This window comes from Caretta caretta, chromosome 1, assembly GCF_965140235.1.
Source record: "Caretta caretta isolate rCarCar2 chromosome 1, rCarCar1.hap1, whole genome shotgun sequence".
NCBI classification, from domain to species: Eukaryota; Metazoa; Chordata; order Testudines; family Cheloniidae; genus Caretta; species Caretta caretta.
Genome location: NC_134206.1, coordinates 296,504,632 through 296,519,039, shown reverse-complemented (window position 1 = coordinate 296,519,039; position 14,408 = coordinate 296,504,632). Strand labels below are relative to the sequence as shown.

General features: G+C 44.3%; 1 long non-coding RNA gene across 1 annotated transcript; it reads left to right on the top strand.

Annotated features, from left to right (window-relative positions):
* The first annotated feature begins 1,416 nt into the window (after nucleotides 1-1,416).
* Nucleotides 1,417-14,079, top strand: LOC142070898 (uncharacterized). The gene is made up of 4 exons (XR_012666815.1): nucleotides 1,417-1,500; nucleotides 9,836-9,925; nucleotides 12,076-12,151; nucleotides 13,831-14,079. It is a non-coding gene; the product is annotated as an uncharacterized LOC142070898 (long non-coding RNA).
* Nucleotides 14,080-14,408: the final 329 nt, after the last annotated feature.

The window sequence follows — 14,408 nt, the reverse complement described above, 5'->3', positions numbered from 1 at the left end:
GGGGAGGAGAGGGCAAGTCCTGCCGGGGAGCCGGGGCTGTGCCGCCTGATCTACGCACTGGCTACTGCGCTGCCTTGTGCCACCCCTTATATTGGGGTGACATCACTCCCTCCGCTTCCAGCGCTGTCTGCAAGCCCCAGCCCTATCTGAGCTTGGGGTGGCAAATTTTTTGCTTGGGGCAGCAAAAACCTAGAGCCGGCCCTGGTAATAGCACTTAAGTTTTTTGCTACTTTAACTATAACATAGTTAAAGCAGAAACCTTTCTTTAGCATAGATGCAGGTATACCGGTATAAAAGTGCTTATATTGATTCACAGATTCCAAGGGCAGAAAGAACCTCTGTGATCATCTAGTCACACAGGCCATAGAATGCCTCCAAAATAATTCCTAGAGCAGAACTTTTAGACAAAGATCCAGTCTTGCTTTATAAATTGTCAATGATGGAGAATCCATCATGACCTTTGGTAAATTGTTCCAATGGTTAATTACCCTCACTGTTAAAAATGTACACCTTATTTCTGAACTGTCTAACTTCAACTTACAGCCATTAGATCCTGTTATAACTTTCTCTGCTAGATTGAAGAGCCCATTATTAAATATTTGTTCCCCATGCGTGTACTTCTAGACTGTGATCAGGTCTCCCCTTAACTTACTCTTTGTTTAAATTCAACATATTGAGCACCTTGTGTCTATCACTAATCCTTTAATCATTCTTGTGGCTCTTCTCTGAACCTTCTCCGGTTTTTCAACATCCTTCTTGAATTGTGGACTCCTGAACTGAACGCAGTATTCCAGCAAAGGTTGCATCAGTGCCAAATACAGAAGTAAGAAGTGAGCTCTGCAAGGAATTGTACCAACAGGATTGGGTCATCCTTACACTGCCTAGATGCAAGGACTCCTGCTGTCCTGGCAGTAGGCCGAGAGTGGAGGGAAATGGGGAATAACTCCTTGTTTTCTCTTGCCCTGGTGCAACAGCACAGAGAAAGACACAGGCTAGACCTATGTAGTCATTTAATCAGACAGGCTATTTCTTTAATTTTGTAGAGAATTTTTAATCTGAGAATTAATCCCTTTATTTTCTCTGGATGCACTATGAGAAATGGATTTCTAAAGACCAGCTCTTAAAATTATTTGCTTATACCCTGGAAATGTTGTTTCTGTCAAATACCACAGGCTTGACTATGAATGTGAGCAGGCAATTGGGGAACCAGTGCCATTGGCAGCGTATTGAAACAGCATCAACAACTTTAACATAGAACCTCCTGTAGAAGTGAAGTGAGAAAGGTAAGAAGCAAGACTCTGTGTTGTCCAGTAGCGTCAGTGATTTTCCCAGGAGGACAACCCAGACTGACACTTTGCTATTCTTCAGGAGTTGCTGTTATGGCTGGCCAGTATCCTAGCAACAGCTGCAGAGATAGTATCAGCAACATCATGCCTTGGTTAAACTGGCTTTGGATGAGACCTTACCAGGTCTATGAAAATGGGAGCCATAACAGGGATGGTCAGTGGCCATTTATCTTCTCTCCGGTGATTCTGTTTTCATTGTTCTAGTCTGGTAGCCTCTGGCCATGGATGAGCCGCCGAGTAGATAAGGTTGCACAGATCTAGCACATGTAAAAGAGCCAACATATTGTAATGACAGTTTTGTGTTTGTAGCTTGTGCTGTCGTGCAGTGAAATTATACCTGCCCAAACAATATGGAAAGATACTCTTCTGTGAACTAATAGACAGCTTTATTAAGTGCTCGGGGCACAGCCAGACATACTTGGCTCCTAGGTCAAGAAAGCACAGGCAAGCTTAATTCTGTTTCACTTTTGTGATGATGGTAATATAACCACAGTATGAACAATGGACTTTTTAGTGTAATTGCAGCTTGTGAATGATTTGAAATGAAAAAAATTACTGATGACTGTGCCCAATGCCCAGCTGTTATACAGTAGCTCATATGCTCCCCTCTTTTCCACAGAGCAGTTGGGCATGAATCATGCTGCAACGGGGTTTGAGGAAATGGTGTACAAAGAGGGGAGAGGGTGTGTTACCAGGGCACTATAAAGCTGCCACCAATCCTTCTGCAGAAGAGCTGCTATGTGGCCAAAATTTGTGCAGCTGATGGAGGTGTTGGGGGGAAAGTGATGGAGCAGTTGCAAACCTTCCATTGACTTCGGGTGTAGTTGAGGTGGTGATTTAATTGTCTTGTACCCAGTCTCGTAATGTCCAGTTTCTTCCATCTTGAAGTATGAATTCCCAAGTCCGCTCCTGCAATAGGTTGTTGTTACTCACGTTGAAAGCACCACGTTCTGCCACTGTGCAGCCACCGTTCAGAACAAGTACTTAAATGGCCCCAATCCCTCACTGATGTAAAACCGTGTAGCTGAGAATCTGGCCCTAATGTTTATAAAAAATCAGCATTTTTCAGGTAAATGTTGTAACAGAAGGCACTTAGTACCTGATCCAATGTCTATTTAAGTCAGTGGAAAGGCTCCCACTACCTTCACTGGGCTTTGGATTGGACTCTAACACATTGTCTTTTCTAATATTAAAATACCCAGTTAAAAGTGAAAAAATAAGGGGAAAATGCACCCCTGTTGGTAGTGCCTGAACTTTGTTACCATCTGGTGTCTGTTTGGTGGCCTCAGTCCAGTTCCCAGTGGGAAGATAGCTAAATGTCTCTCAAAAAAGAACACCACAACTGGTACTAGTTGGCATAGCCGCTGCCAGTGTCTGGAAAGAGGTCCTGGGTTGCACAGAGATGGAGATGAGCTAAACTCTGAAACCTAAAGATAGTACTGCAATATCAGGTTTGAACCACATTAGTGGAGTGGAAACTTGTACTGCTACTTCTCAAGCTGTACCTGTTTAGTTAGTAAATAATAATACCTTGCTCATATACAGTTCTTTCCATCAATAGATCTCAAAACACTTCAGAAAGGAGACAGGCATCGTTACCATTTTACAGTTGGAGAAACTGAGGCATAGAGAAGTGGAGCGGCTGGTCCAATGGATTCCCAGTCACATGATTTATCCCCTAGGCAACATTGTCTAGAGCACTTCATTTTCCCAGGCTGTCAAGCCAACCTGTTGCACAAATGCTAAATTCACACTCACAAATTAAAACCTGTTTTAAAATGAAAAAAAAAACAACAACAAAAAACCCCAAAAAAACCATAGTGAAAGATTTAAGACCATATGTGAGCTCTGAAACTATTGATTTAAATATGAAGCTGTCATTCCACGCCCTAAACCGGTATACTTTTAAAGCTTCTATTGAGTTAAGAAACTGTGATTTACATCAAGCAAACTAACTAAAAGCACATGATGTTCTGTTTGCTATGTACTGCACCTTTAAAGCTGGCTGCTGTGGGGGGCAACTGTGAAGCTGCCGCTATTGTGCCTGAGGTAAAATTTTACAGAGTGAGTCAATGTGCGTGCTCTTTCGCTGACACTTTGCATTCGTTCTTTCTTCAGTCATTTTCATAGATTCATAGATATTAAGGTCAGAAGGGACCATTATGATCATCTAGTCTGACCTCCTGCACAGTGCAGGCCACAGAATCTCACCCACCCACTCCATTTTCCTGCATGTTCAGATAAATCACCCCAAAATGGAAAATCGAAAACACAGATACAACATAATTTGCTATTAGAGTTTATAGAAAACAGTTCATGACAGAACATAATTGCAATGACTGGCAATGCCTATCGGTTTGGGGACAAGTTTAAAATTTAAAATAGGATTTCTCATGAGAGAGGATATTTCCCCCCAGGTAGAATTAGTAAGATTTTTTTCTTTCCATGGGGCCAGATTCTACCACCCTTCCCTCTGGTGGGTAACACCAGCAGAGACACAAATCAGTGCATTCCATCTCAAAAACCAAGAGGCCAAACATGAACTCAACCTCAGCTGGCTTGGAATAAAATTTACTCATTCCGTAAATCCTATATACCTTGCTGGTACTCTTGACAGCACATTTTGCTTCAGAGCCCACATCTAGAAGGTGAGCATATGAAACAACATTCTCAGCAAGCTGGGTGCATCCAAGTAGGGTGCAGACTTGTCCCCTCTGCAGTCAACAGCACTAGCAGTGTGCTACTTTTGCTGCTTAGAGGTGGTCAGTGTTTTGGTACAGGATTTTAAAGAAGGATTGCTTATCAATTCAATAATACTACTAACAATGTTAAGGGGAGATTTCGAAGGGCAGTTATGCACCCCTCTCCCATTGACTTTCAGTGAGAATTGGGCACCTAATTCTTTTTTGACTCTTATGTAATGATGTTTTCTAGAGACAGTGCAGTGGACAAGATGTCCTGTCATCTGTTAAAGCTAAAAAATTGTTCTTAGCGAAATCTGGGCAAAATAAGGAGTAACACAAAAGGGCAGGATATTAAAAAACTATTGCAGTTCATCGTCCCTGATTGCTTACACATTTAAAACAGGAATGCCTGTAGAGGTTGCTTCAATGGAAGCATCCTGTTTAACTAAATGGTACAGTGCTCTGGTGAGGGAGAGAATCAGCCTCACAAAATCTATTGTCTTTGGAGTTTATTACTATAACCTATTTATTTCTTACAATTAAACACTAAAAGACTGGCTTTTTTCCCACTTAAGGCTTTGGCCTGTTGGAGCCAATGGATCGTGCTTTAAAGTACCTTCTTACAGAAGCAGTTTATTATGTTGTTGTTCTGAATGGAATCTACAGAAAATGAGATCCAAAATTACACTAAGTTGCTAATGTTTGGTAACTGGAGAAGAACCAGAAGAATTTGAAAGTTAAGAATGTGTTCATTTCAGATAGCTCTCTTCATCTTGAATGATCCCAGTCTCTTGTAAACTGGAGTTCTGCTTGCTGTGTGTGGACATTAAAGATACATTTTGTAAGAAGGGGTGTTTGCTCAAAGTCCTTTTGCTAAAATATCTCCCTGCTGTTGTGTAGGGCAGTGTGCACTGGTTGGGTTCCATCTCCCTAGCTCCAGAAGTGGCTCTATTTTAGCGGTACAGAAATAGATCTGTGTATATATTTCTACACTAGTAGCAAAATCCTGCTTTCTACCCTCACAAGTAATCCCACTGCTAGGCCTGACCTAAATCCCTAGATCAAAATGCCCCCAGACTATGGACTTGCAAATGTCTGTGGGACAGGATCCCCTCTGATGGGCATCATAAGACTTGATGGAGCAGGGATCCCCTTCAGAGGACTGTGTATACCAACCCATTGAAAAATTTTGGGCACTCCTTTAAAAAAACAAACAAAAACAAATAAATATGATCGCCCTATATGACCCTTCATCATTCATTACCATCCCCCTCAATTTACACTGCCTATCCAACTCTGCCCACTTGTTTTGTTTTGCAATGGAAATATCCTATTGGATATACACTGTTGATTTTTAAATTGTGTTTATAATGTTCAATAAAGATAGTGAAAGGAAAATAACCCTTCGGTACTTTGTAACATGTCAGAATTCCATAAATATTCTCTGGCAGTGATATGTTGGTGGAGTAAAAGAATCTTTCTCCGGATAGAAGTGGACTGATTGGTCTGCATGTTGTTTATGAAGTGTGGTGATTGTTGTTATGATGGCATAGGTTTACATGTGTATGGCACTGTGATGGGTGTTCACCATACACCAGCACTGAAAATGTTAAGGAAGCTGAAAAAGGGCCAGTTAGTGTGATAGGTCACACATGAGGAATTTAGGCTGGCAAAGCAACTCCTGATCAGAAGATGAAGCTCAGCTGAGCAGGTATGGGCTGGGCTAGTTTAAAGCCAGGCAGCTGGCAACAGAAATTGGTGGCAGGGTGGAAGTCTGCAGCCATCCTCTATACATTAGGGAGGTAACCCTTGGGAGCCTTGCCCTGAGGGAAGGGTGTATGTGGAAGAGAGAAGGATGGAGAAGAAAGCCAATGGGAGCTGGAGTAGGAAGCAGCTCAGGGAGAGAGCAGCAAGATTGGGGATGGAGCAGACCTTGTCTGTGTATTGTAGGGTCCCTGGGTTGGAACCTGAAGTAGTAGGTGGGCTTGGATTCCCCTACCAGCCACTGATGGAGTGGCATTGTATGGACAGTAGGTCTGGTGAGAGTAGATCTGTACCTTGGAAGGGGAAACCACATAGTGACCTGGCTGGAGGGTTGAGTCACAAAGAGGAAGCTTCAGAGTAGCAGCCGTGTTAGTCTGTATCCGTAAAAAGAAAAGGAGTACTTGTGGCACCGCAGACACTAACAAATTTATTACAGCATAAGCTTTCGTGAGCCACAGCCCACCCCATCGGATGCACACAGTGGAAAACACAGTGGGGAGACTCCGTATACACAGAGAACATGAAACAATGGGTGCCACCACACAGACCACAACAAGAGTGACCAGGAAAGGCAAGCCACAGCAGGGGAGCGGGGGGGAAGAACCCCCTGTATTGACAATCAAGGTGGGTCACCTCCAGCAGCCGACAAGAACAGCAGGAGGGGAAACAAACAAGGGGAAATAGTTTCACACCATGCAATGACACCTCCACTCCCAGTCTCCACCCAAGCCGAAGCCAGTTGCATCCAGCCTGCAAACTAACTCCAATTCAGCAGTCTCCCATTGGAGCCCGTTCCTGAAGTTTTTTTGTTGAAGAATCGCCACCTTTAGGTCTGCAACTGAGTGACCAAAGAGTCCGAAGTGCTCTCCGGCTGGTTCTTGAATGTTACAACTCTTGACGTCTGATTTGTGTCCATCCATTCCTCTATGTAGAGACTGTCCAGCCTGGCCAACGTACATGGCAGAGGGGCACCGCCGGCACACAATGGCGTACACCACATTGGTAGTTGCTCAGGTGAACGAGCCTCTGACAGTGTGGCTGATTTGATCAGGCCCCGCGATTGTGTCCCCCGAATAGATTTGTGGACACAGTGGGCAACGGGTTCTGCTGCAAGGACAGGCTCCAGTGTTCTTGCCATGTGGTGCGTGGTTGCCGGCGAGGACCCGCTTCAGGCTGGGGGCTGTCTGTAAGCAAGAACTGGCCCGCCTCCCAAGATCCGCGAGAGTGATGGGCCATCCCTCAGGACAGGCCGTAGACCCCCGATGATGCGCCGGAGGCTCCAGTTGGGGACTGAAGGCGATGGCCAGCAGCGATCTGTCACTCTCCCTGTTGGGCCTGTCCTGCAGTAGGCAACCTCTGGGCACTCCTCTGGCTCTGCCAATCCACCTCAGTAGGTGGGCACCGCAGTTGCAAGAACGCTTGACAGAGATCCTGTAGGTGTCCGTCTCTGTCCGAGGGGCCGGAGCAAATGCGGCTGCATCATAGAGCCCGGCCGTAGACAATGGACCGTGTGGTGTGGTCCGGATGAAAGCCAGAGGCATGCAGGCAAGTACAGTGGTCAGTAGGTTTCCTGTATAGGGTGGTGTTTATATGACCATCGCTTATTAGCACCGCAGTGTCCAGGAAGTGGATCTCTTTTGTGGACTGGTCCAGGCTGAGGTTGATGGTGGGATGGAAATTGTTGAAATCATGGTGAAATTCCCCAAGGGCCTTTTTTCCATGGGTCCAGATGATGAAGATGTCATCAATGCAGCGCAAGCAGAGCAGGGATACTAGGGGACGAGAGCCAAGGAAGTGCCACTCCAAGCCAGCCATGAAACTGCCGGCACATTCTGGGGCCACGTAGGCACCCACAGCAGTGCCGCTGATTTGAAGGCACACATCGTCCCCAAATGTGAAACGGTTATGGGTGAGGACAAAGTCACAAAGTTCAGCCACCAGGTTTGCCGTGACATCATTGGGGACACTGTTCCCGACGGCCTGCAGTCCATCCCCATGTGGAACGTTGGTGCAGAGGGCCCCCACATCCACAGCGGCCAGGACGGAGCGCCACTAAGAGATGGAAATGAGGTGGCATGGTAGTAGACAAGGAAGGATTATGTGGCAGTGGGGATCAGGAAGGACCTCCTGGGCTAGGTTTTCACTACAAAATTCTATACTTTTATAAAATAATGTTGTTTTTCCAGCATCTGGTCTATTTCAAAACAGCTTTTGAAACACTGATCTTTAAACCTTGCTTTGAGAATGAATACACTTGCGCACACACACACAATCACAATTGAAATACAGCAAGCTTGGGGTGGCCGATGGACAACAACCAGCACATACCATAATGTACAGCAATTGGGGGATGAGAAAGTTTGACCAAAGACAACTTTTAAAATCTATTACTAAGTTCCCACTTCTCTTTTTTTCTGTAATCATCAGGGGCCTAAATCTTTCACCACTGAAATGACTTTGAGTCATCAGCTGGTATATATCAACATCACTCCATTGACTTCAATGGAGCCATGCCAGTTTACCCCAAGTGAATATCTTATTTGCTGTTGTCATCCATCAGAATTGGGATGGGCCCCAAAAGTCTTCCTCTCAGTGTAACTTTGGAGTTAGGGATTCTTGTTCGAAGCAATCTGTAAAATGATCTGTTGTTGATGAGATGGGAGCAGGGAGATTTGAAAAGGGTCGGGTGTGAGAGAGAGAGTGTGATACAGGAATCTTTTAAAAATTCTTTCACATGGAAAGAAACTGTCTCTATCTGTGGAATGTAGAAAGTCATGGGATCTTTATAGCTGTGGAATTTACAAAGTCCTGAGGGCTTAGTTAAGAAGTTCCTAATTATCTAAAAGTACTGGGACAAACCTCAGCTATTGTAAATTGGCATAGCTCCTTTGACATCAATGGAGATATGCCAATTAACACTGGCTGAGGAGCTGGCCCACTATTTTTGCTTACCATACATTCTTTCACTTTTCCTTGTGGTTCCAACCCATGTCCCTAAATTATTCACTCAGTATTGAGTGTGGAATATGTTTTGATCTCTTCTGAAAGCAAAGACCTGCAGATGAGTGTTGACTGGTTCCTTGGAGAGAAAACCAATTAAAAAGGAAGTTTGCTGAACCTAGATGGATTTGTTGATCCATTCATAACAATAGGTGGATTAATCTTCCTTTCCCCCACCTCTTCAAACTCCTCCTCAAAACATTCTTTCACAGTTTTTTAAAACCACTGCTACCAATAGAGTTTTACATCACCTCCATGCATACCTGAATGGTTGTGAGCTACTTGTGTCTGATCTGTCCTGTCTGAAAACTAGACTGTAAGTTTGCTGGGGCAGGAACTTTGTGGACTTCTTTATTTTTGAATCATCAAACTTGCTGTGAGCAGTGCGTGAATAATAACCTAGCCAAATTCCAGGCTGGTAACTTAAATGGAATGCTGACCCCTCAATGGAGATTGGTATCTCTGTTTAGATGCACTAGCAGCTGTTAGGTCAGATCTACATTTAAATGAGATCAATGTAGTTGTGCTGTTCAGGGCTTTGAAAAATTGTGCGCCCTGTGCGTCTCAAAAAGAGCGTCAAATGGAAGATAAAAGACAACAAGAAAACAAAATGGTGAAAATCCCCAACAATTCCCCTCTTTGACAGTTAGAATGGCTTTAGACCTTCTATGCTATCATACCTCTAACAATGTTGTATATAGACTTACTAACTTAACCTAGGATTACAATTAACTTTTACACTATTCTTGAAGGAATTAATTTTTAACAGTTATAGTTTACTGCTCTTACCCTTCTTCTAACCCAAAATGTTAACAATATTACATACACAGCAATTCACACTTGAATTATTAATAATACAATGACAGAGTACTGTAAGATTTCCCATCCTCTGCTGAAATTTGTAGGGCTGCCAAAGAGGTTTACCCACCAGTGGGAAGAAGCCGTTTCCCTCTGTATCCTCCTTAAAATTCTTTGGATTTGCTGTGAGGAATGATGAACAGTCACCATAACCTCCTTACTATCTTTCTGTAATTGCTTTAGGTGCCGTCTTAAATCAGGATGCTGCACTATCTGCCTAAGCACCAAAATGTTGACACTTAGATGGATTGGTACAGTATGCTGATACAACAGGTAATTGGCTTGGACAGTTTGTACATTAACCTCATGCATTGTAAAGTTAATATTGCACCCAACGATAGAAAATACTGAACATAAACATATATTTGCATATGGGTCATGGGGTATTTTGTAATAAAAATTTACCACAAATTCTTTACACCAACTTCATAAGCATATCCATTGTGAATCTATTAACACAAGGGCAGATTAGTTAAAAATATATGGTCGGAGCTGATAATAGCACCTTCCCTTTGTGGGGTTTAAACAGATATGTGAGTCCTCTATCACCCCAGAGCCACACGAGTAGCCTATCCCTTTTTCCTCCACACATGATTGCAGATTGACACTAATGTATATACTGTTCTTTTCCCCACTTATTTAGTTCCATGGGAAACAGGATAGAGTCATTAAGGTTTAGCCCAATTGGCACCTATGGATAAAGATGCACCATTCCTTTTGTGCATCGGCTACTGTTAACACATAGGCAATGATGGTCTGGTTGCTGTGGATATAAGAGAAATTTACCAGCTTCCACCAAGCTTCGTGGTGTTGCTTAAATGGGTTTGTGACGTTTCTCCATAAGATGTTTCTGAGCTCAGCCGGAATTAACCTGTTGAGTCCATCCCTTATTATGCTTTTGGCCACATCTAATATCCATGCCTGAGCTTGGGCACAAGCAAGTGCCATTGAGAAGTTTGACTGAAATGTGCCTATTGCATTAATAATGCAGCCACCCTGGTAGCACACTAGCGATTTTGTACTCGGTAACACTGAGCTGGTTGAAGGAGGTGGTTAGTGGGTTGGACAAGGAAGCAATATCTTTTCCTGGCGCTCCTATTTTACTAGCTAGGACTTGCTCACCAATAGTATTTAAAACTCCTAGTCCAGTTCCCACCCTTCTAGAATAGTTGCTACTGTATTGCTTTTATAAATTCTAGGGGCAGATGCTTCCAGCACCACAATTTTTACCCATGCATTCCAACCTGCCGTGAGTGAAACTATGAAAGCTAAGCATTCTAAATGAACTGCAGGCAAAGTTAACCCTAGGGGCATAAAGACTTTCTTGTGATTGGTGATTCCAGCTTATTAGGGTCTTCGAACAGCACTGCACACTTGTAATCCTCCCTGTGAGTTAGCAGCGCATAGGGCAGTGGCTCTCAAACTTTTTTACTGGTGACCCCTTTCACATAGCAAGTCTCTGAGTGCGACCCCCCCCTTATAAATTTGAAACACTTTTTTATATATTTAACACTATTATAAATGCTAGAGGCAAAGCAGGGTTGGGGTGGAGGTTGACAGCTAATAACCTTGCAACCCCCTGAGGGGTCCTGACCCCCAGTTTGAGAACCCCTGGCATAGGGGACTACCTAGAGAGTTTGTGCCTTATCCACTTCAATGCCTCTGTTTAAAAGACTTAAAGTCTAACCAGCCAACCGAGGATTTGGCATCCTACCTTCGTTGATTTGTCCTGATAGTATATAATGGATAGGTGTGTAAATAGTTTTTAATACAAGGGGGGACATACCTATCAGGTCTTCCCAGTGTCTCAATACCCATGTTAATGGCAGCAGTTCTTTTTCACACGGCGAATATCGTTTTTCAATTTTCCATAGTGCCTTTGATCCAAAGGCGACTGGTTTTAGTCCCACTCTGTTGTCCTGCATCAAAACTTTGCTGAGTTCCTTCTCTGTTGTTGCTAATTGGAGTTGAAAGGGTTTGCTGGGCTGAGGTTATGCCCAGTGCTTGGACAAGGGCTTGCTTCAGCTGGCAAAATGGCAAAAACCTCTCCTTTTCACCCCAAGTCCATTCCTGGCCCTTTCTAAGCAAAGCATAAAGGGGTTGTGCAACTTCAGAATACCCCTCAAAGAAGTCCCGGGAAAATCCGGTGAGGCCCAGAAATTACCTCAATGCTGATATGTATTGTGGGGAAGGCAATCTGCAAATTAATTTGACCCTGTTGGCATCTGGTCGATATTCATGTATGCCCAGTTCCATTCCGAGGTATGGTACTTTTTGTTGCAATATCTGAGCTTTGGTGGAACTAATAAAAAAGCTAGTTTCTTATACCTTATATAGGACAGCATCCAGGACTTTTTCTCTCTAGCTACAGTGGCAATTAAGATGTCATCCGTATAACTTATATATTTTTTTTTGTCTTTAAGATGTTCCCACATTTTGGACATGAACTTGTGACACAGTGAGGGTGCGTTATGGTACTGTTGGGGTACCCTGCTGAAGGTAAGTTGATGATTACCGTGTAATGGGATGGAAAAGAAAGCGCTCGCTAAGTCTAGAATGGTGAACCATTGTGCACCTGCAGCAATGGACACCATTATTTCACGAAACTTCGCTACTACTGGGGTTAGCCTTGGTGTTACTCACTTTAGTTCTCTATAATTTACTGTTAACCTCCAGTAACTTTGTCCACTTTTAAAACAGGCCAAATAGGAGAGTTGCAGATGCTTGCAATCTCAACCAATACTCCTTGGTTCATGAGAGTACTGATGGTGTCCTTGATCCCCTCCTCGGCTTCCCAATAATACTTGGACTGCTTCTGGGGTTTGGGATCTGGACCCACAACCACCACCTCAGCCTCAGTTCTTCCACATTGGAGCTTATTGGTAGCAAAAGCGTTAGGGTACTGGTTTGTTACCTTCATGACTGCTTCCTGCCACTTGGGTATTTCCATGTTCTCCAGGGCCTTCAAGGCTGCAACTGTGGGGACAGTGAAGCCTCGTTCTCTATCCTTAACTTGGGTTAGCATTCTGTTGGGTAGGTCAACCACCAAATTCAGCCTTTTAAAGATGTCAGCGCCAAGAATACTGTACCCATCTAGAGCTTGAATTCTGAATGTGGCCTCAGTAATCAATTGGCCAATTGTACACATAATGGGTTTTATAAAAGGGGACAACACTTCCTTTTCCGTTGTACCTTTGTAGGATCTTAACTTCTTGTACAGGAAATTCTTTGGCCTCTGGAGTTGCTTTGGTACAGATGAGTGGCACCCGTATCAATTAACGTTACTTGATTAATCTTTCCAAACTCTCTCTGCATGGTGGCATATACCACTGGCCTCCCCCACACATCATTATTGATGGGTGCCACATAAGAGGGAGGTGGTAGAGCTTGGCCCCGTCAGAGCAAGCTTTCCTTTTGCTCCTGCAGCTTTGGTTGTCTGGATGTACTTGCAGCTGCTGCTCATGAGGTACTTCCAGTGCTGCCTTCATATCTGGCTAATCTTTTGAACAGTTCTTCTGTGGGATTCTGGTTGATTTGATCTCTTTTTTCATAACCGCTTTGATAGCACAATTCGAAATCCTTTCATTTCAGCTGCATTGTGATATTCCGATGTAAGCAGTGTCAGGATGAGCTCCACCCTGACATCTGGTGGTGAGGAGTGGCAAGTTGTGGAAAAGAACTTCAGGGGCCAATCTCATTTGCATAGGCACACCCACCCCGCCTAGAATGAGGCCATAGCTGCCCAAATGGTCACTTTGGCTGCTGTGGGATCCCCAGTGTCTCTGTTATTGGGGCAGGAAGAATAAATTGTTATTACCCTGATTATGGGAACTGCGCTTGGAACTGTACTTGGCCTTTTGTTATGATGGAGGGACTCACCATCAACTAAGTAGCACTCACTAGGCAAGGGTCATGGGTTCCAAAACTCTGTGAATTGAGAGAGGCTGGGGACAAGTATTAATACTTGGTGGCATGGGCCCCTTACATGTTAATTGCACTGTCTCCTCTCTCCACTGTGGAATATCAGAGTTAATTTTGATTCCATTAGGAGTCTAGTTACAGGCTGCTGAGCTCACTGTGGGCTAATGGTGCACCAGCACTGAGGCTCCCCTGCTACAAGCTGAATTCACCAAAGAGCTGAACTGACTAAGAGCTGAAATCACTGAGCATTGTGTTAGGTAGTGGGGGAGCCTGAAGATATATTGTGGAGCAGTTTGCGGGACGGCTGGAGTGCCTTGTAGACAGGCTTGTGGAGCAGTTCATAGGACGGCAGGAGCTGCTTGTGGGACGCGGAGCGGAGCAGTTCGTGGGCTGCAGAGCGGAGCGGAGCAGTTCGTGGGGCGGCTGGCTGAGCGGAGCGAAGGCCTATGGAGCTGTGGGGCGGTCAGCTTCAGATCATGTACGGTGCCCCTTACCTCTCTCTCCCCCTCTCCCCCCCCCCCCGTCTCCAGCCAGGTTGGGAGGTAAAGCTCTGCAGATAAACTTTAGAACTCTGGGGCTGCCCTGACCAGGGACAGAGACTTTTGGGTCATTGGACTTTTGGGACTTTGGGTGATTTGGGGTTGCTGGACTCAAGAACCAAAGGGAAAGGGCATGCCCCAATTTGCTTGGGGTGGGTTTTTTTTGCTCATGGGTTGTGTTACGAATCCTGTTGGTGGTGTTTCCCCAACATAATGCCACATTGTTTCTCTCTGTTATTAAAAGGCTTTTTGCTACACTCAGACTATGTGTTTGCGAGAGGGGAAGTATTGCCTCT